At 49.8% G+C, this 26,655-nt stretch overlaps 1 protein-coding gene across 4 annotated transcripts in view; it reads left to right on the plus strand.

Annotated features, from left to right (window-relative positions):
* The window catches only part of Sh3bp4 (SH3-domain binding protein 4), an 84,755-nt gene that overhangs the window by 38,281 nt on the left and 19,819 nt on the right, over positions 1-26,655 (plus strand). Inside the window, exon 1 of one of the 4 annotated variants that reach the window (XM_006529975.4) lies at positions 25,100-25,352. The exons of the other annotated variants lie outside the window; for them this stretch is intronic. The gene's annotated coding sequence lies outside the window, so the exon portion shown is untranslated. Of the gene's footprint in view, positions 1-25,099; positions 25,353-26,655 lie in introns of those variants that run through there. 4 annotated transcript variants of the gene reach the window in all.

Raw genomic sequence — 26,655 nt, forward strand, 5'->3', positions numbered from 1 at the left:
GCAACAGGAAATGGGGCAGGGGGCTGCTTCTGCTCTCCCTCTTCAGCCTTACTGCTCTTGGTTATTCGGGTCGAGGCTGGTTGAGCAGGCCCTATTCTGATCTGTGTTGGAGGAGACTAAAGGGTGCGACTGCTCTTTGGCCCCAGCACTTTCCTGGGTGGTATTTGTGTGGTTTGCTTTTTCTGGCGCTCTGCCAGATGCACAGGGCCAGCGAGATGTTAGGGAAGAGGAAATAGGAGGTGCCCTGGGGTGACTCTGTCATCTCAGGCGAGCCAGTGGGCCTTGGTGTCTCCTACCTGAGAACCCAGTGTGCTGAGGTAGGCAAAGGGTGCTTACCCCGAGATGATATATCTTTGGGTGCAGTTCAGGGACTCCCCGTCAGTCATCACAGCACTCAGAAAGCCCAACACTTGGTGGCTGTGATACATAGTGGTCAGTTCCTGTGATTTTTGTCCCAGGAAAACAACTGTCCCATGTTCTCAGTGTTTATATTCATAGCCTGATTGGCTCAGAGGTCATTGTGATAGAGAGCTGCCCAGCGTTTCGATGCCCAAAGTGCTGCGCTGCCATTTCTGTTGTTTACTTAGAACACCTGCTATATAAGGTGCAAAAGCTTAGCCTGCTCCTGACCCCAGTTGGTTCCAGTTGAAAATCTTTTGCCCTATGACCATGCATATTGCTGCTCAAAGTGATGGGGGCAGTGTTCAAGTCATCTTTGAGGCCAGTGTGACCAGCCCGTGTACCTGTGATAGATAGATAGGGGTCTTGCTTGATAGGTTCGTTAAAAGGCGGGAAAAGTCTTAAGCACCACAGGTAACATTGTAGAAATTGTAGAAACACTGCAAACAGGAGCAGGGAGAGTCAGCAGTTGAAGGAAGGGTTTTATGAGGTTAGAAACACAGGCATGCAGCAGGCACACAGAGAAAAGGCCCTCTGTCTGTAAAGCCGCATGTCTTTATGCCTGCAAAGGGATATCAGTCTCTTTAGGGCTGTGTGTGTGTGTGTGTGTGTGTGTGTGTGTGTGTGTGTGTGTGTGTGTGTCTGTCTGTCTGTCTGTCTGTCTGAAGTTTTCTCTCCCCTAATTTAGGGTTAGTTAGTTTGAAGACAGGTATGATGAATGTTGGTGGGCCCACAACTGTTATGTGACCTGTCCTGACCTAGCCTTGAATTTGCTGAGGTGGACCTTCAGCAGGGAAGGGAGACCAAAGCCTCCAGGACTTTTATTTTAGGCTACCAGGCTTTTGTCTCAAGTCTGGAGTGGGGAGGTGAGGAACCCTCCTCTTGAAATTCGACACCTTTATTACCTAGCCATGCGCTCCCCCTCCCTCTAGTCTGTCTACCAGGGAGTCTGTCTAACTCGTGCTCTCTAACCTGAGACAGTTCAGAGCTCAGCCCAGCAGGTAAGAACAAGCAGGGAGCCTGAGGTCATGGAGAGCCTGAGCTCTCTGTCTGTCCGGTGTGTCCTGTCCTCTCCCACTACGTCATCCCCCTCTACGGTCCACACCAGCTCCACACCAGCGTGTGGCTCAGAGTCCCCTGCAGCTTTGATGATCACCTGCTCCTTTTGAATTTTCTTAGGCCCCAGGGCTCTCTGTGTTCCCTGCCCATTTTACAGATGAGAAAATAGGCCTCTGAGAGGGCCTCATTCCGGCTTAGCTCAGGGGGTTAGTGTGAAATAGAAAAGCCCAGGCCTAGAATTCCACCGGGTTTGTGTGCCCTCCAGGGTACCTTAACTCACTTCTTAGTCTGTACCTGGGAGGCCACAGGAGTCATTGGGCATGTGCCACATCCCTGATCCCATCACGGACCTGTTTGGAGAACCACAAGGAGCCACAGAGTAGAAATTAACAGGTGAAGTTAATATTGGGATGGTAAATGTCTTTAAATGTCAAATATACAATTAAGAAATTAAATGGTCTAAAAGGAGGGTTCTATCAATGTATGGTGGCTTGCCTATCGACTTTTTCTTTAGAAAACCAGTTTATGCATCGTGGAGAGTCACTAACAAATTTTGAGCTTGTGTTATGTACCTTGTATCTTGAATGCCCCTTAGAGCCCCATGTGTTGAAGGCTTGACTATCAGCCTGGGGTACCACTGAGGGGTGATAGGACCCTTAGGAGGTGTGGCATTATGGGACAAAGTCATGGGCTCACTCTTGAGCTGTGGGTTAGGATCAGGACATAGAGCAGGAGATAGTGGCTCCCAGACAGAGTCAAAGTAATTAATGCCCATAGCCCGGCCAGCATGAAACCCTCAGCCGGCTCAGACCATCTCCATCTGACATTCAAGTGCCAAGTCTCTCCCTTGGGTGCCTGTGGGCCTCTCTGGGGGTCAGGTGTGACCTCACAGTTTCTGGCAGGTGATCAAGGAGGCCTGAGGCCAGCAGTGGCTACGGGAGGTTGTTCTTGGTGTCTTCCAAAACCTCTGCCTTGAGACAGCCACAAAATCTGTGCATCTTCAGTCAGTAAAGGACTTCAGCTGAAGGTGGGCAAGATCAGTGGGGGTGGAGTGGGGGACTGGGGTGGGGGGAGACAGGAAAGGAACCTAAGCCTACTTACTGTTTATAAGAGGCCGCCCATGTGACAGCCTTTTCAAGCAGGTGTGCCCTGGGGACAGGGAAGACATTCTAATCATACTTGAGGCTGGGGGGGGGGGCAGCTGTTGGGCTGTAGAGGAAGAAAAATTCCAGTGTTGTTTATATTAAGGGCCTTAGAATGTCTTGATGAAATATACTTGGACATGGGAGACCCTTCCAGTCCATTGAGAGACACTTCATTCCCAGGCCCTGTGCCCAGAGTTCCCTGTCTGCTCAGTGTTTAGAGCAGATGGAGCAGACTGGCTCTTAGGAGCAGCACATGAATGGGATGGGGTGCACAGCTCACCTGGGAGCCACGGGGTGGGCGATGAGACCCAGGACCCCTTCAGACTATCCAGTGTGAACCTCCGTGCCGCATTGACTATGACCTACATCCTCCAGCGTACTCCACTGCAGCCCTGTGTGACTCCCAGTACCCCACACAGGGCAAATGCTTGCCCGTTTTGTTTTGGTTTTTTTTTTTTTAAGATTTGTTTCACTTTTACGTATGTTTGGATATGTACAAGCCTGAGTACAGAAAGGTGCCCTTGGATTACAGAAGAGGGTGTTGGGTCCCCCATGGAGCTGAAGCTACAAGAGATTATGAGCTGCCTAGCCTGTGTGTTGGGAACTAAGCTTGGGTCTAATGGGTTCCTATGCGCTGTCTAGCCCCTGACATAATTTTCATTGACATTCTCATTCTCTGAGAACGCCATGTGTGTCTGCAGTGTATGGATTCCTGGATGAAGGAGCTCTAGTAAGGAGACTGGATTGTATTTATTTGTTTAGATAAGGCCTCAGATAGTCCAGGTTAGCTCTGATTGGCTATGTAGCCAAGGATGACTTTGGGCTCCTGATTCTCATCACTTCCTCTCCAGAGTGCTGGGTTTACAGGCATGGTCACCATGACTGTTATGCAGAACTAGAGACTGATGATTGAAACCAAAGCTTTGTGCATGCTGGGCAAATACTCTCCCACCAGAGCTACATATTTAGCCCTGTATTTCATTCTTGAATTATTACAATTATCTATGCAAAGAATGTATAGCTACTCTTCTCAAAGTTAGGTATGATGGCCCATACCCGGTAATCTCAGCCCTTGGTAGACAGAGGCAGGAGGATCTCTGCAAGTTCAGGCCAGGTAGGGTACCTATATGCACACATAGTAATACTCTCTCAAAAACAAAACAAACAATTGTCCTCGTAAGTGCAGGCAATTTTTCTTTGATTCAAGCTACAATGGAATTTGCATAAATTAGTGTGGATTTGCATAGATTAGTTTAATATTTGCATAGACTAGTTTCCTTGGACATTCCTTTCCCCATCAGTAAACAGGAATCCAGAGTCTTGTGGACTACAAGGGAATCAAATGTGTGCTCAGACTTGATGGCCAAGGAAAGGTCCAGGCAGTTGGAAGGATCCAGAGTTGTATCACAGCAGGGCCTGGGAGCCAGACCTTGGGAACTGAGGCTGCCCTTCAGGATTTGCAGAATCACATGGTTGCCCTTGTCTGTGCATCCTGCCCTGTCACCAGGTCTCTGCTTCTCACTCTAGGAGCACCTGACCCAGGGATGGCTGCCAGCCCTTGAATAGCAAGCAGTTCTTTGTGGGACATGGCCCTGGCCACTTGGGATTTCTTAGCTCACCGAGGAAGATGCTAGGACTTATGGGTAAGGGACAGACTTGGACCTTGTGCTCCTGCAGTGTGGTCTGTTGTTTTGGTGTATGGCAGACAGCTGTGAGGCTCATTTTCCCCTGGGCAGAGACAGATCCTGGAGCCTGCTGTGTGGTGTGCTGAAAAGGCCGTAGGACCACACTGCACTGGCCCATGGAAGAAGCTGGGTGAAGGTCGGTGGCTTGTCCGAAGCCTCATTAATGGGCCACCTATCTTGTCCCTGTCCAGTGCCCTGCCAGGGTCTCCAGCAGCCCTGGACTGTGCCCTCAGTGAACACATCTTGGGTCCTTTCCTTCCCCCGTGACATGGCCCATACTTGGTCCACACAAAGAGAACATTCAGTGTGTACTAGGCTCAGGAATCCCTAGTGTGGTTCACAGAGGGTTCAGAACACCTGTTGTTCCTGCAAACCTTCACTCACAGTACTTTGGTTTCCTACACACCTTTACTAGATTTTCTAAAAAATAGTTTAGAGTGTGTGTGTGTGTGTGTGTGTGTGTGTGTGTGTGTTGCCTGCATGTGTGTGTGTGTGTGTGTGTGTGTGTGTGTGTGTGTGTGTGTTGCCTGCATGTGTGTCTGTGCAGTCCCCTGGTGGCCGAAAGAGGATGTCAGACAGATCCTTGTGTATAGGAGTTACAGATGGTTATGAGCTGCTGTGTGGTGCTGGAAACCAGCTAAACTTGAGTCCTCTGGAAGAGCTCTTAACTACCGAGCCATCAGCCACCTTTACCAGATTCTTGAAGGATTGCCTATAAAAGTGGCTGACAGCCTGACCTTGGAAGAAGGCCTTAAGGCCTGTGGAACGTAACTAACCATAAGCCAGTCCTCACAAAGGAATTGAATGTCTCCCAGAAGCCACCAACCGAAGTCGTTGTCAAACCTGTGTCCTTGATACATTTTTATTTCTTTGGCATTTGAAAGGGCATATGTTAATGTGCTTGCTTTTGGAACCACCTGCCTTGTGAAATCCCTGTGGATGCCGTTGAACTTGGTTGAAATCAGAGTGTGGAGGTGCTTTCCAGTGACTCACGCAAGCCCAGGGAGCAAGCAGGTCCCTACTACTCACTAGAAGGTGCTTCCTGGTCAGGTTACAGACAGAGGGCACTCCTCAGCTGATTGAACACTTTGTGCTGAGGTGCTGGGGTGGACTTGTGAGGAGACTTGGGAAAGAGAGAGTTTTTTGTTTTGTTTATCTGAGACAGGGTTTCTCTGTGTAGACAGGGTTTCCTGACTGTCCTGGAACTCCCTCTATAGACCCTCAAACTCAGGGATTGGCCTGCCTTGGTCTCCCCAATGCTGAGATTAAAGGTGGACGCCATCAGTGTCCCTAGGAGGTGGGTTTCAAGTGATGTTCTCTTTGATCTTGACAAGGGGAATGTGGAAAGATAGCGTAGGTTTTTCTCAGCATTGGTAAAGTCCTCCGCATTGGTTTGTGATTAATCTTGCACCGTGTTTAGTAGTGTGCAAAGCTCCAGTTGATTCGCCTCTCTGCCTTGGGCTAAGCATTCATTCAAGCTGCACTTCTACAGATGAGGAACTTGTGCCTCCAAGTTGAACATTTTGAAATCCAGGGCAGCTGCTGGGAGAGATCACTCCACATTGGGTCATCCGAGCTTAGCACCAGTAGCCAGGATCCCCCAAATATTTATGAGCTCAGTTGTTGCACAGCCAGAGAAGGCTCTAGAGTGGACCAGCACGAGAAGAAATTGTCTGGCTGTAGCAGAATGCAGAGAGGCTGTTAGTGAGCCACAGGCTCTGGTGGAATGCTGAACACCCTGCCTCCTGTGTGGCTTTGATCTCTTGGTTCCAGGAGAGTTTGGCATCCTCTGCAGGATAATCTGCAGACAAGTCACTATAAAGTCCTAGACCCAACCTGGGGTGCTGAGTTTCAAGGGATTGTATAAGTTGGCCTTAACCCCTGGAAGTTCTTTAGGTATTTATTACACTTGAGTGGTTTTCAAACTGAGTACCCCAGGGGTCTTTTGGACCTGACACCCACCTCCCCACGGACAGCCCATCCCTGCCATGTGAACCTGCTCTGTCTTTGGTTTCCTTCAGAGCAGACTGGGAGGTGGTCCAGGGAGCACCCAATAGCTAAGGCCAGCTAACGAGCAGAACTGTGCTCAGGCTGGGGCCTTCAGGGCCTGAGATTCTACAGGCTCGGGCCGTATAAGTCAGAGTACTGCTCAGTAGATGGGGTGGCATCCCCACTGGGGCAGCAGGGTCCATGGCTCAAAGACGAGCAGCTATTTGTACTCTTACCTGCCAAGAGAGACCTCTTCCTTCCAACCCCACTCACCATGACTATTTTATGGGACCCTTTCCCCCACTTCCCAAGTGACTGTTGGGCTGAAGCCTGTATGTGAACTCACACCTTGCCTCTGGCTGAGCTTGCATGCCTTACTTTGTTCCTCTAGGAAACAGGAGAAGCTCAGCTCTCAGTGGACCCGTACCGGGTGAGATAAACTTCGAGTATAAAGACATTGAACCCACAGTAGGTGACAAAATGCCAGAGGACTGCCCCTCTTAAATGTCTGTATCTAGGTGGTTCTAGGGCCAGACTCCCACCCTTCTCTCAGCTAGGGTCAGGGTTTGCTCAGCCAGTTTGAGTTGGGTTTCAAGGATCCTGGAAAGCATGCACAAAAGCTGTAGGAATCTGTCCCTGTTCATGGTGTGTTGCTCCGGGGACAACACCAGATACCTGGCACCAGCCGCTGTTTGCTGGTGACACCATGGGGAAAGCTTGCTGAGACCTCCCTGGTTCTGCCTCTGCCTCTGGACACAGGTTTTCTTTGTGCCCATCTGTGCCTTGATCCTGAGAGCAGAGCATCTTCTCACTGTACACATTTCTTGGTACAAGTGACTTCTCAGATGGTGGTTCGTCATGTGGGTAAATTCATGGACTGACAGTCTTCAGTTAGGCGTGTCACTAACCCATCACAGTCCAGGGGGCACTGCACTTCCTGAGAGTGACTTTGTTAAAAGTAGAGGTCAGCGTAGTCACAAAGGAGCCACCTCTAACATGTCCTACATATACTCCTGAAGGTGGTGCTCTAGGCACTCTGTTCGGGATAATGCATTGTCTGATGACCCCCATCTCGAGTTGTTTGATTTAGGATTTCTCAGCTCCGTGGTCTGCTTGTCCAGACTAACTCCATCATGAGCTGTTAAGTTTATAGAGTTTTAGGATGGTTTGCTCATGTTTCAGGACAACCTAAGTCAAAGAACATTGGAGAATGTTCTGCAACAGTCTGTGACTTTCAGTGAGTGGAGTCTTCCACTTAGCATGACTTTTAAAGATTCAGTTATACTGTGGTGTGCACGAGCGTTTTCCGTTCCTTTCTACGGCTGTATAATAATTCTGTCTTGTTGGTCTGTTCATCATCCTTCAGGGTTCATGAGGTCGTTTTCACCTCCTGGTGGTTGTGAATGGTGTGGAATAAAAGTTGTTTCATTTTACCATTGAAGAGCTGACTTCTCATGTCCAAGTCCTCTGAGACTGTCAGCCGATGACCCCAATCCCTCCACCACGCCTGGCTCCAGTCTACCAGGAATCCCTACGCCCTAAGGCTTCGTTTGCTCTGGAATTCCAGTTGTGACCCATGTGGGTCAGTCACACATTCTTTGCTGTTGTCCCCAGTGTGGTATGTACATCACAGTAGTGTCCAGCATCCATGGCCTAGTGAGCTCCAGGTGTTTCAGGACAGCCCGAGGCCAGGTGTGCAGTCCAGGGGTGAATCACAGGAAACTTTGTGAGGAAACGGCTTCCTGGACATCCTCTGAGCTGCAGCACCTTCGTCTGCCCTGGTCACCTTGCTGCTCCTTCTGTGGGTCCATTTGAAAAGACTACATCCCAGGCTGCTGGGCCTCTCGGCTTAGTGGGTAGGGCAAGACGTGAGGCAGGAAAGAATCTTCACAGCCACACCTAGGGCTACCCAGGTTCCCCTCCTGAGGGATTCTTGTCTCCTGTAGCCACTTCCCCTTCTCCCTGACCCCTATCACCACCCTATCCACAACTTGAAAAAAAAAAAGTTCCTTTCCTGTTGGGCCTTGAGTAATGGCTGTTCTTGTTTTTGCTGGGTGAAGTCCTCCAAGAGAAGGAGCCTATATTCTGAGTCTTTATGCCACCCTGGGTTCCACAGCAGCTAGGCTAGCCTTCTGCCTAAGGTTTGAAAATCAAAGGTTGATACACACGTTCTTTCAGAGAGGGAGAATAGAAGGCAAGTGTGTTATAAGGAAAATGATGAGCCCGTCTCTGACACAGCCAACACAGGGCATGCCTGACTGAGTCCTCTCATGCCAGGCACCTGGCGGCTTCCATGGTCTGGATCCCACTGTCTGTCCAGTCTGTGCTCCTGGCCATAGAGGCGCCTCTGGTGGGGGAGAAGCAGGCTTTAGCTCCTGCAGCTGTCGGCTCCAGTCCTCCTGGCTCCATTGCTAATCCTGGCTGTAGCCACCTGTCCTGGTCCTGGTAGTCTGCTGGACAGACTGGTGACTTGGGAAGCTGAGTGTGGTGCTGCGCTTGTGCCCAGAGCATGTGTTACCACCATTCTATCTTGTTCATGGTGTAGAGGAGAAAAAGGAGGCCTAGGGCAGACAGTTGGGGGAGCCACCTGATGTTCTGCCTCACCTCCTGCAGTGCAAGTGGCTGTACCGAGGATATCTTAGGACTGTTTGCTTCCTGACTGTGTGACCCAGTGAGGAAGACAGGCAGGACCAGGATGAATACAGGACTTTGAATTCTTGAAGGCAAGCTGGAGAAGGAAGTGACCAAAGAAAGATGAGGAGTCCCCCAGCAAGGGTGAGATGAACCCTCAGTCAACAAAACAGAGCAGAAGGAGACCGCTGTGTGGCTAGGAGGGGAGGGAAGGGGAGGGGAGGGGAGGGGAAGACAGAAAGAGCTCTGGGCCCTAGAAAGGGCTTTGGGAAGATATCCTTGAATGGTTCCTGACGCTCTTCTCTGGTCTCATGAGGCCTGAGGTGGGTGCTTGGTCCAGAAAGGCAGGAAAGAGGATGTTTGTGAGCCTAAAGGAAGGAGATTTTCAGTCAGTCTCAAAGACTGCAGGGCTGGGCCAGCCGGCCAGTGGGAGGGAGAGACCCTGTCACTGTGGGAGCTGACAGGCTTCCAGCTCCTCCAGGGGCCCAAAAGAAGGGTCAGAAGCCATCAGTGAGGGGCCTGAGAGGACCATGCGGCCATAAAGCAGTGGAGGACAGAGAAGCAAGCACCTGGCAGAGGCCAAGCCCCTTGTAAGTGTTGCTTCTTTACTGGCTGCTGTGTATAACCCTGTTCCTTCGGCACTTTAAAGCTGTAGACAGAGAATCTTTGAGAAACTGCCCTGTGCCCTCTGGTTCTAGGTCACCCTGGCCTCAGTGCCAAGAACCTCTCCCCTTGTTCTTTCCATAAGAGTTGTAAGAAAACAAGTCTGGATTGACAGAAGGCTCCAGGCCTAGCTGGGCCCATTGTCCCATGGAAACCTGTCTGATAGGTTGCCCATCACCTACCTCTGCTGGTTCCAGCCGGTGGCAGAGGCTCCCCTGAATAGCAGGCAAGTTCTCACAGGGATCCCTTTGTGCCATGACTCCAAGCGGAGAAGATAAGGCAGGAAGGTGCCCATCTCTCTACCAAGTGTCCTGTTAGTGCTGATGACCACATCTGCACCAACTGGGCACCAAGTCCTGGGCACCACAGGTCCTTCAACCCAGTGAATTACATTCAAGGGAGCAGGGACTGTTGGAGGGACCAGCTTGAATTTATCTTCCAGGACTGGAAGCCAGCTGATTTGCATGAAGTTGTGTTCCCTAGCTGAGAGCTCAAGTCTTCACAAATGACCTTTTGCTGCTGGATTTGTTTGAATAAAAAAAAAAAAAAAACAAAAACAAAAACAACAACAAAAAAAAACCCCAAAAACCCAGTTCCTTTATAATACACCAATCTTCAGAGAGCTTTAAGGCCCGTTGCTTGAGGGGTTGGGGCCTGGAATGTACCTCTGCAGGGTTGTCTGACCCTTCAGCCACACAGGGACCGCTTCTGCAGGCAACCCGGCCAGGCTCCCTGCCCCACCTGTATTACTCAGCTTGGCCTGCTTGTGTGTGTATAGAATGGGGGAATGAGGTCCTTTAGTGGCTCACCCCTGCCTCCCTGAGGCTGGCAGACCTTGACCAGGTGGCCTGGTTCTTCACCTTTGTTTCCTTATCCATGGAAGTGGATGCATGAGTCTCCAGCAGAGGGTGGCCACGGCGTTTATGCAAATCAGCATGCAGAAGTACATGGAGTAGAGTCTAGTCCATCCCCACCTGGCAGGTGGTACTCCAGCAGCTAGTTGTAGTTGGGGTGCAGCTCAGTTGTAGGATGCGTGAGCTAGTATGTGTGAGGTGCTAGGTCTTCTCCCTAGTTCTGAAAAAAATTACACCCTGCTAGTTTTTCCTGCTTCTGTAGATCCAGCCAACCTCAGAGTAAATATTCTAGGGGAAAAAAAATACTGTACGGAGTTTTATATGCTGGCCATTTTCCCCCTGAATATTAACAACATAACAATGTTTAAAGGGTACTGGGGGGTATGTCTAGGTTATCTGTAAACATTACACCCATTTATATAGAAGGCTCGAGTGTCTGCCGGGCCCTGGAAGCGATTCTAAGGGAATCCCTCAGATTCTAAGGGAAGTGGAAACCATGGCAGAAATGCATTCTCTCATAACCTGGTGGCTACAAGTTTACTCTGGAAATCTGACAGGGCCCTTCTCCCTCAGGAATTCTGGGGAGCCTCTGTACTTTTGCCTCTTCTTAGCTTTTGATGATGGCAGGTGATGGCTTCAAGTGGCTTCCCAGGGCTTGTGGCTGCCATCTCCATCCTCACATGGCCGGCTCCTTTCTCTCTCTGCATCTAAACCTCTTTTTCTTTAAGAGCCGCCCATGAGTGGATGGAAGGCCCACCCTAACCCACTGTGAGCTTGCTCAACCAAACTTGACCACATCTGCAAGACCCTGTTTCCCAGTAAGCTCACATGTGCAGCCCACAGAGTGAGGACTTGGACCTATGGATCTATTGGCAAAGGGGCACAGTACAGCTTACAGTTGTGTCTCTGTTCCTTGGTGCCATCTGTATTGTGGCTTCCACCAAGTAGGGGAGCAGTCACGGCCAGTCTGGCTTTTCTCTCTGTTTCTGGTAGATGCCCATGCCAACAGCTATGACTTCAGGGAGCCTCCACTTCCACAGCTTTTGCATCTTCAGAGCGGGAGCCTGAACTATGCAGGCACCAGTCAGCGGTGCACAGAAGCACTCCTGATTTGGAGTGAGCACCAGAGAGCTGTGTGTGCTGTTTGCTGGGTGACTAATGATGGGTCTCAGGTGCTGTGTTGTGTGCTGGAGACCGAAGGACAGACATAGCTCCTGCTGTGGCCAGAGAGATGTGGGGTGGGACCAGCAGTTCCAGTGAGGTCCTTTTATAGTAAAGAACAGGCCCCTGGGGCAGATGACCACAACCTCCATGTCAACCCAGAGCAGCTTTAAAGATGTTCTGTGAACCCTCGTCTGCAGTGAAAGTGTCACAAGGTGCTGACTGCTACTCAGAGTGCCCTGGGGACAGCTGGCTGACAGGAGATATGAATGGCCCCGGACCTTCTTGGACAGGTTCCCAGGGCTCCTCTTACATTGAACATTGGTCAGTGATAGACAGTCACTGATCAAGCTCCACACACACGGTGGGGAAGGGCAAGGATAACCAGCTGTTCCTTGAAGTGCTCTGAGTGGGAGCAGGGCCACCCGTTACTTCTCTCTTTGTCCTTGTTTTCTCATGCACTTGTGTCTAGTAAAGAAATCCTGGGAGAGCCCATGGTGTGTGAGAGGGGCCCATATCCCTGAGCATGATGAGGGAGGACCTGCTGGTCCACAGACCTTGCTCTTGCCAGCCTCCCTCTCCTACCCCCGTCTCACATGAATGTGTTCACACTCAATCCAACCCCAAGTCCCACGGTTTTTTTTTTTTTTTTTTTTTTTTTTCTTGCCATGTCACCTCCCAAGCTCAGTCCCTGCTATAGACCTGTTTAATATTCCATTGAGGATCAGGTGTAGAAGCCAGGGATCACACAAGAATACCATGCTAGCCTTGGAACAGTGGACCCTGCTAGGTCTGGGTCATGGTGCTGAGGGCTGACCTGAGTGTTTAGGGTCTGGCCTTTCTCTTTTAGAGTGGTGATAACATAGTCTGCTTACCACACAGGCTTCAGGGACAATCAGCCTATTACAAGGAGACTGGGGTATGTTTGCTGGTCTCTCCCTGGATTGCTGTCTCTTTGAACAGTGGCACAATTCAGTTTCTACCAGAAGACCTGTTTTAAGATCTTGAAGGTCCACTGCAGGACATGTCTAGCCAATGTGGTAAGAGATGCATTTTTGGAGGCTCCTTGTCCATGTGGCTTTCTCTCCAGCCTATGCCATTGGTCCCCTTTATGGATCTGTGCATGCTGTAGTGCAGTAACTATGTGGATGTCCCTTTGCATGGCTTTGTTGACTGATGTCTGTTCTGCTACAGTTGTCAGGGACCAACAGAACTTCTCATAAAAGCATCCTTTAGCTATGCCTGCATGGCTTTGGGGACTTCATTCTCTGGTGCTGTTATCCCCATCCTGGTATCTGGCTGGGCGAGGAATTCCTAGTGAATCGCAGTGTGCAAACAGCATCTTCCCATAGCCATTTTCAAAGTTACTTGCCTCCCTTCCAGTGCCTCTCTATGACTCTTGAAGTAACTTAGATATTTTAAATCCTACTCCGGGGCTCGAAGTGTAATTACTGGATGCTTGCCAGCATCAGACTCATCCCTCAGGAATTTGCCAAGCAGGACCAGGCAGTGGCTGGTGGTTTTGAAAAGTTCACCCAGAAAGCGAGGAGCAAGGAAGTTTTACCCTCTTGTGTGAGGAATTGTGTCTGAGAGATGCTCAGATAGACAGAGGCTTGCTGGAGAGCGGGGCCACCCAGACCGTTCCACCAAGTCGAGTGTAGTTCTGCAGCTAAATTATAGTTTTAGCCCCTGATTTAGCAGCTGTGCAGGCTCCCTGAGTTGGACAGGGCACAAGCAGGCACAACCGTGTGTTGCTAAACAAGGAAGGTAGTTCTCAGAAGTGTGACGTCTTGTGTGAACGTTGTAGAATGTGTGTATGTGAGTTAGGCCGTCTGTGTATCGGTAGTATGCTCTTAGGAGACCACTATTACACATGCAGTCCTTCGTGGACCTTAGCACATGGTGGCTTAACCAACACAAGCATGCTTTGTGAATGCCAGAGACTAGAAGTTCAAACCCGAGTGCCTGCGGAGTTGCTTCCGTGGTAGCCGTGGAGGGGAGCATTCCCACTGGTCCCAGCTCTGGAGTCTTGGCATCACTGGGGCAGGGAGGTTTCCTGACTCTCAGTATTTTCTCTCTTCCTCTATGTCTCTGTCCACGACTGTCTCTTTTTATAAACAAGGATTGTCCATCATATTGGATTAGGGCCACCCTGATGACATTGTCACTTGGTCATCCACAAGTGTTGGGCCTCAGAAGAGTGTGCAGGAGCCAGCCCTTCCACATCTTCTCTGAAGTTTAAGATTTTAGCCAAAGCTACTGTTCACACTATCATGTTGCACTCCTGTTGAACGAGCTCTCGGCCAGTTCTTGAACATCTCAAGCAATGGAGAAGCGGGCACATGAGAGCCTTTATCTTCAGTGCACATAGCCCACGTGTCAGAAAGGCCAAAGGAGGTCAAGTGACTAATGCTTTTTATAAAGTCAGCCTGCCTGTTTCATGAAGCACCCAGAAACCCTTTGTGTTCTAACCACAGTTGGGTGGGGCCATTGGGAGGTAGCAGAGCCCTGTAAAACAGTCTACAGTACCTGGGGGTGGGGGAAAGCACGAGGCCCCTCCATGAGTTCTGACATGCTGGACAGCAGAGGCCATCTACAGAGGTTCCTTGCCTTGGTCTGAGTTCCTAACACAAGGCTGCATTTCCAGGTTTTACACCCTGTCTCTTCTTGATCCACCTTGGCTTGGATGAGACAGGCTAGGGTCTCCCTGCTTCTCAAGCCATACAGCTAAGAGCTAAAGAGTATGAACTTGGCCAGAGTATGTAGGTGTAAATTTGATGTATTCTGGGGGTCCTTGCCAGGGTACTCTGTGGGATACAAGAGTAGCTTGAAGCCCATCTCAAGCTGCAGAATTTTTCCATGAGCCCCTTTAAGTCCCTGGGTCCAGGCAACCCCCTGGTGCTTCCAGGAGGCCATGCTCAGCATACATGGTGGTATTGTTCAGGCACAACTCAGGGCTATAGGAGATGCAGGTGGGCTGCTTCATGGGCTTCTGACGCTGCTGAGTATCAGTCATAGTCACATGGAAGACACTTGCCAGGGTTGGGGGATACACTTGAGGCTCCATTGGAGTATACTCCTGCAACATTGGAGTCATTGAACCAAGATGGGAGGGGAGGAGGTCGCTGGCCAGCATCTAGAGGGTGGAGAAGAAAGGTGTAGCAGATCTTCCTGGAAGCTGAGGACAGCCCCTAGCACAGAATTGCCTGATTCCCAAATGTATGGGTAGTGCCAAAGCTGCGCAGCCTGGATCCTAGCAGTAGCAGGGCTGGAAGGAAGGGGGTAAGGAGGATCCCACATGTCCTGACATGTCTTGAGAGTTGGAAATAAGAAGTGCCCTGTATGTTGCTTCATGGTTTAGAAGGCAAGGTCATTCTATGAGGGGAAAATAGTTTTTGTGTTTGGAGTGAGAGCAGCTTGCTCCCCAAAGTTCCAGGAGTTCTGCAGACAGAGTGGGGCTGAGCCCACCCTGTCCTCAGCCCTTCTGTCATCCATTGCCAGTTCATCGTGACCACAAAAAGCCCCTGTGGTGCCGGAGTGGGGCACACATGACCTCTTCATAAGGGCATTGATAATTTGGGGGACACAGAAAGTGGCAATTAGCCTGGTCACCTGAAGCCCTCTTCTGCAGTAAGAAAGAAATGCAGACCGTGTCAGGATATTAAGATGCTCTACATCTAAGTTCTTGTGCCCGTCTGAATTGCTAATGTCTTAACTCGAACAGGGGAGAGCTCTGGGTCATAGGCCTAAGGCTGCCTGCATCTTCATACCAAACCCTGGGGGTAGAGATGGTTGTGGAGTGAGGACGATGGTGTAGTGAGTGTGTTCTACAAGAAGCCAACGGGGGCTTTCATGAACAAGGCGTGCTTCTAAAGGTGAGGGTGGGGAGTGGAGAATTGACAGCAGGCATCCTGCTGAGCCCTCTGGATTTTAGTGGAGGGCAAGCTGTAACCTCCCAGGTTTCTTCTCTGGGCTGGCAGGTACACTTCCAGAGCCCCGCTGTCTGCCCTGAACCGTCACCCGACAGGAATTTCCTCCTCCAGCCTCTCATGGTCTTGGCAAGGAAACACCATTGAGGTTTGTGAGCCATGCTTTTAATGGGAGTGGCTCGGGTGCCTTTTAAGTCTCCACCACAGAGTACCAGGAGGCTGCTGAGGCTCTGGAGTTGGAGTCCCCAGGTGGAGGGTAGGGTGCTATCTTCAGATGGGGAACCTGGGAGGCTATGGCTTGTTCTCCGCTAAAATAGGGAGGGCACGGGGCTTTGCGGTGCCAATCCTCCACTCCCTGCTCTAACTTTTAGCTTATTTTCTTGTGGCTGAGCAACTTCCAACCCTGTGCCAAGAGGCAGAGTCATCAGGGGCAGGGTTGCTTCAAATGCTCTGAGGAAGCTGAGGAACAGAACAGACCCAAAGAAGGAGATGGAAGCAAAGACGGGGGGCTAGAAAGGAACCCCCAAAGTAGGATGACTGCAGTTGAGAGGCTGAGGCATCTTCAAAATGGACACTGAATGGAGGGTCAATCAGAGAAACGGAGGCAAGTGCGGTTCTGTGGGGCAGAGCTTGACTGCCAGGGAGAACTGCCAGTCAAATAAGTTACACTGCAGTAGGAGAGCGTGGGGTATTGTGTCAGGATGGGGATGAGTCCGCAGGTCGCATTTATTCTCTTTAGGGATTCTACCAATTTATGTTTTAAAGAGCACAGCCCTGTCCCCACCTCCACTCATCAATGTGCTACTCATGTGGGGAACAGGTGTTGGTCCTGTCCTTCGCCATATGAACCCCAGGATCAATCTCCGGTTGTCCACTGAGATGTCTCACTAGCCTAAGAGTAGCATTTCAAAGCTTTTGGGTTTGTTGTTGTTTTAATATGTACGCATGGGCCTGTTTGAGTACATGTGCATTGTATGTGTGCATGGAGGCCAGAGAGGGCAGCATATCCCTTGAAACTTAAGTCACGGGTGCCTGTGAACTGTCATGTGCGTGCTGGGAACCAAACGATACCCAATCCCAGGTCCTCTGGAAGAGCGTGTGGGCTGTGAGCTCCCACAGGGATTGTATATCAGACACCCTGCAATCAGACACCCTGCATTTACATTGCAGTTCATAACATTAGCCAAATTTACAGTCATGAAATAGCAAGGAAAATAATTTAAAGGTTGGGGGTCACCACCACATGAGACTGTCTTCACTTTCAGTCATATCTCCAGCCCCAAGAGCAGAGTGTTTAAAAGAAAGAATGACAGATTAAAATTGCTGATTAGAAATGTTGAACGTGATATACACACATTGGCGTTTATTTTGTTTGGTTGGTTTGGGTTTTGAGACAGGGTCTTCACTATATATCAGGGTGACTAGGACTCACTGTGTAACCCCAGCTGCTGTTAAACTCATCCTGCTTCAGCCTCGCCCAAGGGCTAGGGTTACGTTCATGAGTCGCCATACCCAGCCTCAAATGTAGTATTTTAAATCAGTTATTAACTAGACTGTGAGAGAAGCTAGGGTGGGTCAGGGTGCCAGGAAGAGGGTGGTTTGTGCCAGACAAGGAAGTAAGGGCAGTGTGGCCACGCCAGGCAGACTGGCAGGCCGGGGCACCGAGCCCTGGGCTACACAAGTCGATACTACTTGTCAGTATCTGCAAAGCGGTGCCTCTCCACCTTCCTAATGCTGGGACCCTTTAATACCATGCCTCATGTTGTCATGACCCCCAGCCATATAAACTATTTTTATTGCTACTTCATAACTGTAATTTTGCCACTGCCGTGAATCATAATGTAAATATCTGATATGCAGGATCTCTTGATCTGTGACCCCTGTGGAGGTCATGATCCACAGGTTGAGAACTGCTCTAAAGCAAGGTTCTTGGCTGCTGAATTTAAGTTGGGTAGATACAGCAGTAAGTGATTTCCCTCTTCCAGAAATACGCCCCTGAAAATATAAAAGGGAAAAAAAAGATGCTCATGGTGGCAACTGCATTGAAGCCCAGTTTTAAATGTTTCTGGGATGCTTTCTGGACAGGAAGTGAGTTGGCTTTGTGAAACAGGTCTCATGTAGCCCAGGCTAGCCTTGATTTCTGGCTACTTATATATTCCTAACACACGCAGATAGGGATTAAGGTTTGGTGAGTACTGGACTCTGAACTGCATGTTCTTAAGCTTGACTCTGGGGGGGGGGGCAAACTGTGGCCCACCATTAATGCTTTATCAATAATACTTTATTGGAGCATAGTCACTTCATATTGCTTCATATTGTTTGTGATTCATTTTGGACTAAAAGAACAGTCTTTGTAACAAACATCTGGTTCCCCGAAGTTCAGTTTATTCTCTGTCCCTTCACAGAAAATTTAATAAATGGAGATCTACCACACCTTTAGACAAAAAGATGAACTAGCATAAAGATGTCAATTCTCATCGATGTAGCATCAAGAAAACCCAGTGGGTTCACTCTTTAAGGGAATTAAGTGGTGAGGAAACATTTTAAATAAAATTATTAAAAAGTTCATGGAAGGAAGAAAATAAGGTGTAAAAAAACTAAGATAGGATTTTGCCAGTGGAAGTGCTGTCACAAGTTCATAAGAGGGTATTACCACAGACATTGTCAGGCTGCTGGCACAGAATGGCCCCCGTGCAGACCCTCATGTCTCTATGTATTAAACTGTTTGGTGGTGACATTGAATTAGTCTGGAGGGGACATGTTGCTCAGGAACACCATGCAAAAGTAATTACTCAGTTCTTTGCTAATTAATTTTGTGACAGTCCTCACTGAGAAGCCAAATAAATTCTTTGTACATTAATGTCAGCACACAAACCAATTTTTTAAGTAAAGGAAATAGATGGGAATGCTCATCAAATTTTTCATTAAGAGAAGCCATGCTGTGCATCCAGGGAAAGCCAGACGGGAAAGATTGATAGGAGTGCATAATTCAGACTTCAAGCCAGCCAGTGGGTAAGCTCGAATAGCAGGGTGGGAAAGACACTGGCAACTGACTCCTTGTGAGAGTCCTCTGGGTGGGAAATAGGGCCAGACAGACAGACACAGGCTCTTATCTCACAGTTTTAAGAGCACTGGCTCTTACAGAGGACCTAGGTTCAGTTCCCAGCACCCACATGGCAGGCAGCTCATAAATAACTGTAATTTCAATTCTGGGGATCGGTGCCCTCTTCTGGACTCCTTGGGTACTACATGCATTTGGTGCACATTCATTCATTCATTCATTCATTCATTCATACAAATATACATACATACATACATACATACATACATACATACAGGCAAACACACACATAAATATTTTTTCTTTTTCTAAAAAGAAAAAACTGAAAGAAAGAAATGGAGGCCTGCCACGTGACAAGGTGCGCTCTGAGACACATAACGTGCAGCCATCTTGTCGCTGTTCAGACAGAAACCTGTTATTACTGTGTCACCAAGTGCTGCTCTCTCAGAACCACTGTTCTGTTGGTCAGTTGCTGGCTGCCTCACAGGACACTGAGTTCTGGGTGGTGGGGAAGGACAGGGACTCAAACTTGAATGCCTGCTCCTACTTAGTAGATTAGCAGAGCTTTCCCTCAGCTGTCTACAAAGGGTAGGAAATTAACTCCCACTGCTGTTGAGAGGCTGGGTTTCCAGAACCTTCCAGCAGAGCGTTTGGCAAGGCTTTCTTGTTCTCATCTAAAAAATTGTCCTAACAAAGTTATTTAAAAGCCAAGTGTGACCGGGCGGTGGTGGTGCACGCCTTTAATCCCAGCACTTGGGAGTCAGAGGCAGGCGGATTTCTGAGTTCAAGGCTAGCCTGGTCTACAAAGTGAGGTCCAGGACAACCAGGGCTATACAGAGAAACCCTGTCTCGAAAATAATAATAATAATAATAATAATAATAATAATAATAATAATAAATAAATAAAAGCCAAGTGTGGAAGCACAGGGTTGTGAGCCCAGCAGTTGGGAAGTAGAAGCAGAAGGACTGCTGTGTGTTCGGCCAGCCTGGGCTACAGAGGGAGACCCCACCCCTCACCCCACCCCCAAGCAGAAAAGGAAGAAGGGAAGAAAATCAGTCAAAATGCAGTAAGATTGGTTATCAGAATGAGCTGAGCGGAGGGTGCAGGGCCTCTGAAGACCTGAAGACACGAGGCTGTTGGCTTGGTCAGCCCTGGCTCCGCTCTAACTTTGCCCTCTTCTCTCAGGAAGTCCCGTCGTCATCTTAGGAGTGGGATCGTAAGAGAAAGGAAGAATGAACAATGTCCTACTGACTCACCCCAGCCACAGCACCAGGACGGGGTAGCTCAGGTTCTATCCACCTGGGGTCAGTTTCCTCCACAAATGTCATGGGAAAGTTTGAAATGTTGGGGGACCCATTTACTGTCAGACAGCATGCCTCTAAGCTGAGAAAGTGGCCACACTGTGGAGGACCTGCGGGGAGCCAAGGCTTGATGCAGGGGCTGGTAATGGGACTTGGAAGAAAATCCTCTCTTCATTATTTAGAGATGCAGAATCAGAAAGCAGGGAAGTTCAGTATTGTAAAAGGAAAAAGCCCCTTCCTTCCTTCCTTCCTTCCTTCCTTCCTTCCTTCCTTCCTTCCTTCTTTCCTTCCTTCAAAGGTCAACACTGTCCTTTTCTGTCAAATGTACACCTCTGGAAATGAGGTAGATTAAGCATTTACCTTTAAATCTACTGAATTAGTTTATTTCTGTATTAGGTTGTATGCAGTCTCTGTTCTTGGAGCTACCCTGTGTTAAGGTTGCCTTTAAAGAGCTCTGCCACCCTCCAGCTCAGGCAGGGTGCTTAGGACATTCCATATCCACGGCACTGTGGACACTCTTTCACCACCCATAACTTCCTAAGGACAAGCAGGCATGAGGGGCAGTAGGATAGGGAGAGGGTCCTCTTCCATTTCCCCAAATAAGCCTTGGCAAAGGTCGAGTTCATCGCTCTAGATATCTGGACAGTGACTCATGGGCAGTTGCTCTCCAGGAAAGAAATACGCTTTCATCCCAGGAATTTTCCCAATTACTTACTATATGCTAAATGCGCACCCCACCCCCAACCCCCAAAACATGGTCTTCTCTGTATTGTGAGTGACCTCTGCATTTGAGGCAATTCTCCTGCCTCTGCCTCCCTAGCAGTATGAATATAGACATATACTACATAGACCTAGCTCCATTTATCTACTTCATGAAGCTGATAGGTGACATTGAGACTGTCCCCTTCCATCTTGGCTCCCTACCTTCTGGCTGGGAGGCAGGCACCTATCTATTAATGACTAAGGCTGAGAGAGAGCCCTTGGGCACCCTGTCCTCACCTTGCCTGTGCAGTGCCTCTGCACGTGCTGTCAGACGCTGGGCAGTGTGGGTTATGTTGGGTTTTGTTCTCATGCTCCATTTGATGGGCACAGCTCTGCCCTATATCCTGGCTTTTGGCAAAGACTGTCGTGGGCTGCCATGGATCTGAGTGGGTTGTTGGAACTGCCTCCCACTTCGCCTCAGGAAGACCCCTTCCAGTATGGCCTGGATTCTCCCTCACTTGTAAAGTGAGCAGCGTGGCTATTCCTGAGCTTCCCAGAGTAATACCTAAGACCATCGCAAGAATCCTGTGATCAGTGGGAAAGATGTTTCCCATCCTGCCTGAGTAGACTTTTTAAAAAAGCATTCTTAAAGCAAAGGCAGCTGTCAAGTGGGTTTATTTATTTTTATTTCTATATTTATTTATGTGTATGTATGCGTATTGTCTGTAAGTGAATGCCACATGTGTGTGGTTGCCTGCAAAGGCTGAAGCTGGCATTGCAGGTGCTTGTAAGCCATTCAGTTCAGATGTGGGAACTGAGTCCTGGGTCCTCTGCAAGAGCAGCAGATACGCTTAACAACTGAACCTCTCCTCTGGCCCAAGTGGATTAATCCATTTTAAGGAGCACTGTTAAGTTACACATATGTAGCGAGGTGTCTGAACTTGGTTTTAAGACAGGGTCTTACTGTGTAGTCCAGGTTGGCCTTGAACTTGGAATCCTGACTCAATTCTTGGGTGGTAAAAGCATGTGTCGCCGCATCTAGCTGTGTGTGTTTGTTTGTTTGTTTGTTTGTCAGGTAGGTTGGTTGGTTGGTTGGTTGGTTGGTTGGTTGGTTGGTTGAATTGTTAGCTTTGTCTGTTTTCCAGTATGGAAATCAGTGACTGGTGTTGGAACTCACATCTGCTGGCTTGCAGTCTTGAGTAACGTGGCAGATGGAGTCTAGACTCAAGTTAGATGAATGAATCTCTATTTCTCACTGCTGTGACCACACTGGAGAGATAATTGTGCCCTTTCTTCAGGGTCACTGAATGGAGATCAGAGCTTACAAGTATGTGCTGTCTGGGCTGATCACAAGATCTTCCTCATGCCTCGTCTGCCGTCAGCTACACCACACGCTGGCTCGGTTTCCCACATGGCTCAGCGGAACAGACCACAGATGTGGTTGTGATGAGCAGCTCTGAGGTCCTAGGAGACAGGCATTGCTGCACTCTCATTGGCTGGCCTCCAGACTCTGAGGTTTTCAGCAGCATGGGGCACAGGGCTTGCTTTGTCTACTATGGCCTGAACAGCGTGACCAGAAAGCTCTCTTGATCCCCACCACAACCCTATGCTCTCCCAACTCAATTTTCTGTGTTTTGTTACTGACCCAGGCCATTCTAGCCTGCTTGGTCTCCATTGTTGCAAGGCAGCAATGCTTCCCTGCTGCCCCAGGCTCTTGGGCTCCCCTTCAAGTGGCTAATAGGTGCTATACACAGAAGGATAGTTCATAAAAGTGGGCAGGCTACTACCTTTCCCCCACAGGATATGGAACCTCAGCTGAGTCAGCTCTGACTTTACGCCGTGGTTGCAGTGGACATGAGAAGAACATCCCATCTTTAGAGCAGGAGACAGAGTCTTTAGGCATTCATGGTTCACACTTTCATCTGTCCCTGACTCCCTCGGTGGCAGAGCACGGGACTTCCTGCAGCTCCAAACCACGGCTGCCTCTACTCTGTGGTCTCACGTGTTCCTGAAACACTCCACACAGGCGCCAGCAGGGGAGTCTTTGGAAGCCACAGGGTAGCACTTTGCTTTATCTACAGGTGGCTGGAGGGAATGGAGGCCCATCCGGCAGGCTGTGGGCGGGGCTCCCATCCCCGTGGGCGGGGCTCCCATCTCAGTGGGCAGAGCTGACCCCCCTCAGGAGGAGGCATCTGAGCATGCTCTCCTCACCTGCTTCTCTAGGCCGCCATGCTTAGAGCCATGCTGTCCCCACATGGAATAGTGCTTACACCAGACCAGTGGAGGCTCAGAAGCAAATTCCTGCAGCTTCGCCGTCCTTGTGAGATCTGGTGTTGAAGTATTAAGACTGAGGAAGTCTTCTAGTCTCAGAATGAAGCCAAGCTCCTTCTTGCACAGCTGTTTCTTAGGGAGCCAGAAAGAGGACAGATACTGAGATTTTTGTACAGAGGCTGGAGGTGCGAATCACAGGGCAGGTCAAAACTCATACTTTTATTGTTGTTTACTGGAAGAAATCTGTTGAGATTGACCCAGTGCTCCACAGGCTGCAAGTACATGCAAAGGGTGAGTCATGTTACTACAACCAGAATCGGTGAGGAGGCTCTGGGAGCATTCATGCCCTGTTCTTCGCCAACTTTGGCTCTCCCTCTCAGACTCCTGGTTTCTGCCCAAGTCACACACGGCCCTACTACCCCAAGACACACCCCATCTTGGTGCCTTTCCTGGATTGGGTAGTTTCATTGTTCCTGAAGCCAGGGTGTTGGCAGAAAGGCCACCGCATGCAGATCCCGTGACTGGGAGGTGCAGAGAGAACAAGCTGGCAGCAGCAGGGAGGGCGCGGAGGGCCTGAGGCAGCCAGCAGGATCTGTCAGCAGGTCTGTCTGTGTAGAGTGCTTGCCAGCCTCCTAACTCCCGGGGTCTTGTCTCTAAACAAGTCAGCCCTGACCCTCAGAAAAGGAAAACTCAGTAGTTAGAGGAGTAAAACCCACCGCAGCTTTCTGGACCCAGAGAGGGATGCTTCCATACCTAGGCACCATCTGGAACATTGGAGTGGAGCTATTTATTGCCTGCCCCTGTCAGTGAGAGTGACCTAAAGGGTAGGCAACCCACCCTGGAGAAAGGATGGCTGGAGACTGAGAAGTGGAATCGTTCTTTTGGAGAAATGTGGCAATCTTCTTTCGCTCAGCTGGATGTCTGGGTACTTCTGAGATGCTCGCCCGGGCAGTCTGTCCGTGAGAATCAACAGGGTGGGTTTCCCAAGTTCAGTGTGCTGGGTGTCATCAAGTCACACCAACCTCCTGGTTCCGTAAAAGATCGTTCAAGGTGCCTATGAAATATCTCAGACCCATCATCGTGGTTGTATAGTAGGAATTCCTAACTCTCTGCCTTTGCGCCTACACAGCACAGTGGAAACAGAGACTGGGTGAGCTCATGTTCTAGGGCTGTCTTGCTAAGGAAGAGCAGGACTTTAGTGGTGATGAGACAAATACAGAAAGAGTGCGGGGTGAAGGCGTTCCTCTTTCTACCAATCAGATGCTATATGGGAGTGAGTGGGTGGGTGGATGGATGAATAGAAGTGTGGGTGAGTGGGCGGATAGATAGGTGGGTGGGTGGATGGATGGATGGATGGATGGATGGATGGATAGATGGATGGATGAGTGAATGGATGGATGGGTAGGTGATAGAGTCTAGTGAATGCCTGAGGAAAGCCTTCCAGGTCTCCAAACCAGCATGTGCTGGGGTCCTGTTGTGGGAAGTGAATTTTGGTAAGACTGTGGAGGCAGGTGGGAGGAAGACAAGACCTGTAAGGAAACTAACCCAAGAGACAGCAGGGTGGGCAGTGCAGGGAGGACCTGGAGGTGCTGTTAGCACTCCTGAGAGCAAAGAAGGGTGGGTGGAGAGACCTGGCAGCCTACGACTGCTGATTGAGGTGTGGACTGCAGTATGCAGGCAGCCTGGTGGGAAGGAGCCAATTACTGTAATTGAGCTGAGCTAAGGTGGTATGCTGGTGCTGGGAAGGGTCAGGTGGAGGTTACTCTCTGACAGTGGAGGGGTACGTGTGTAACTTAAGGGGGGGTGGGTCCTCTGGCTGTTTGGTGGATGTGAATGGGAGCATGGCCATCTATCTGAGCCTTGAAGGGCCCAGAGATCGATAAACAGTGAGGAACGGGGTGAACTTGGATGAGAGCCCTGGGGACACTGGTTGACTGAGTTGGTCTGATGAGAGCTAGTGCCTATGAGTCACCTAGAACTTGCAGAGCCCCGGGGGAAGTGGGTGGAGCCAGGAGGGAGGGGGGATGCAGAGAAGCCGGGCTTCCTGGAAGCCCAGGTAAAGCCATCCTGGTTTTTACTTGGGCACTGAATGGAAAATGCAAAGGCAGCTGTTAGGCAGGCCTGAGACACAGCAGGTTCAGATGTAGTCAGGAGGGGTGTGCAGCTCCACAAAGCTGGAAATGAAGGTGAAACTAAGCCACACGAGGGCACGGCAGGCTGGGCTGGGCTGCTGACTTGCTTCCTTCGGGACAGGACATAGTCCCTAGAGATTTGAGGGAACAAGATGGCCTAACCTTGGAGAAAACAAGGCTCCTACAAGGACAGATGATGGAAGAATCAGGAAGTCCTTAGCACCACTGTGAGGGCGTGGAAGAAGAGGCCAGCCAGGCAGCAGAGAGCCACAGCCTCTAAGGGACTGCTCCTTGGCTACGGGGCCACCTGGCCCTCTTGCCAGCCTCGAGGCTGTCACAAGGCTTCCTGGGATCAATTGCTTCTGCAAGGTGAGCGAGAGACTGAGGGTTGGTGTCCATGTCTTGTCAGCTCAGTTGGAGGGTCAGACCAGTGAGAGGCCCAAGTAAGGGGATATAAGTGTGTTCACCTGGTTGGTGATGGGGACAAGGACCTGTCTTGTGGGTGATGGGGACAAGGACCTGTCTTGTGGGTGATGGATACAGAGGACAGGGCAACTCCAAGTGCCAGTAGCTGCCATACTTTCTGTATGCAGGGCACAAAGAGATGGAGTTGGTAGAAGGGGCTTCACGTTCCACCTGCCTGGACTATATTATGAGGAGAGAGGAGGGAGACCCCAGGCAGTCTAGAGGGATGAACTGTCTGGTCTCTTTCCTTCAAGAAAATGTCCCCAAAGGATGAGGCAGTTAGTGTCCTTGTTTCCACTCAGTGTGGTATTGACAGTACCAGGATCCAATTCAAGGACCGGCTGCCACTGGAGGAGAAAAAAATATCACTCTCGGGATTTTTTTTTTTTTTTTTACCATGAGACAAAAGTCCTCCACTCCATGAGGGGAATAGGATGTGTGTGTGTGTGTGTGTGTGTGTGTGTGTGTGTGTTTGAGTGAGCAAGCTGGTACCCAGCTGTGTATGAGCAAGCGCATTGGTGCCAGCGTAAACACGAGGTATGTCAGGGTACTGGTGGTCACACTTGAGAGCTTGGCTTCTCCATCAGGTTGTAACCTGTCTGTCCCTCCTCGAATGTCTCCTCGGAAGGTGTCAATTTTTTTATATATCCTATTGGTCACTGTGTAACTGCAGTAGGAGGAACCCCTTTTGTCCCTCCCCTGGTTCAGGGCACTAGCTATGTCCCCTCTGTAAGAGACAACCGTGATTCATCTTTTTACAACTCTGTGTCCACTCCTGAGGCCCGGATCTGATCCCAGGACGTATGGTCATGAGAGGGCCCTGGTCTATTTTTCTATCTTGATCGTTTGTGTTTTCCACTGACCTCTGAGTCCTTTGTGATGATGGAGAGCCTCAGCCTCACAGATTTGATGAACCTGGATCCACCCCAGCCTGCCCCGATAAAGCTGCTCGCTCAGGAATCTCCCAGTACCTCTGTGTGTGTGGCCTTCTTCTGTTCTAGACTTGGAGGGAGGCGAGGCTACACAGCCAGTGCCTCAGTGCTGTGTTCTATGTCTGCACCTGACCAACAGCGTTCAGCTTCCCTAGACCAGAAGTAACCATTCCCAAAGGAAACAGCGGGTTTTTCTCAACTACATCATGTGACCGTTCCCAGCCAGGAGTGGTAGTTACTTTCCTGTGGTTAGGATGAAGCACCACAACCAACGA

The sequence above is a fragment of the Mus musculus genome, chromosome 1 (assembly GCF_000001635.26).
Source record: "Mus musculus strain C57BL/6J chromosome 1, GRCm38.p6 C57BL/6J".
Taxonomy (NCBI): domain Eukaryota; kingdom Metazoa; phylum Chordata; class Mammalia; order Rodentia; family Muridae; genus Mus; species Mus musculus.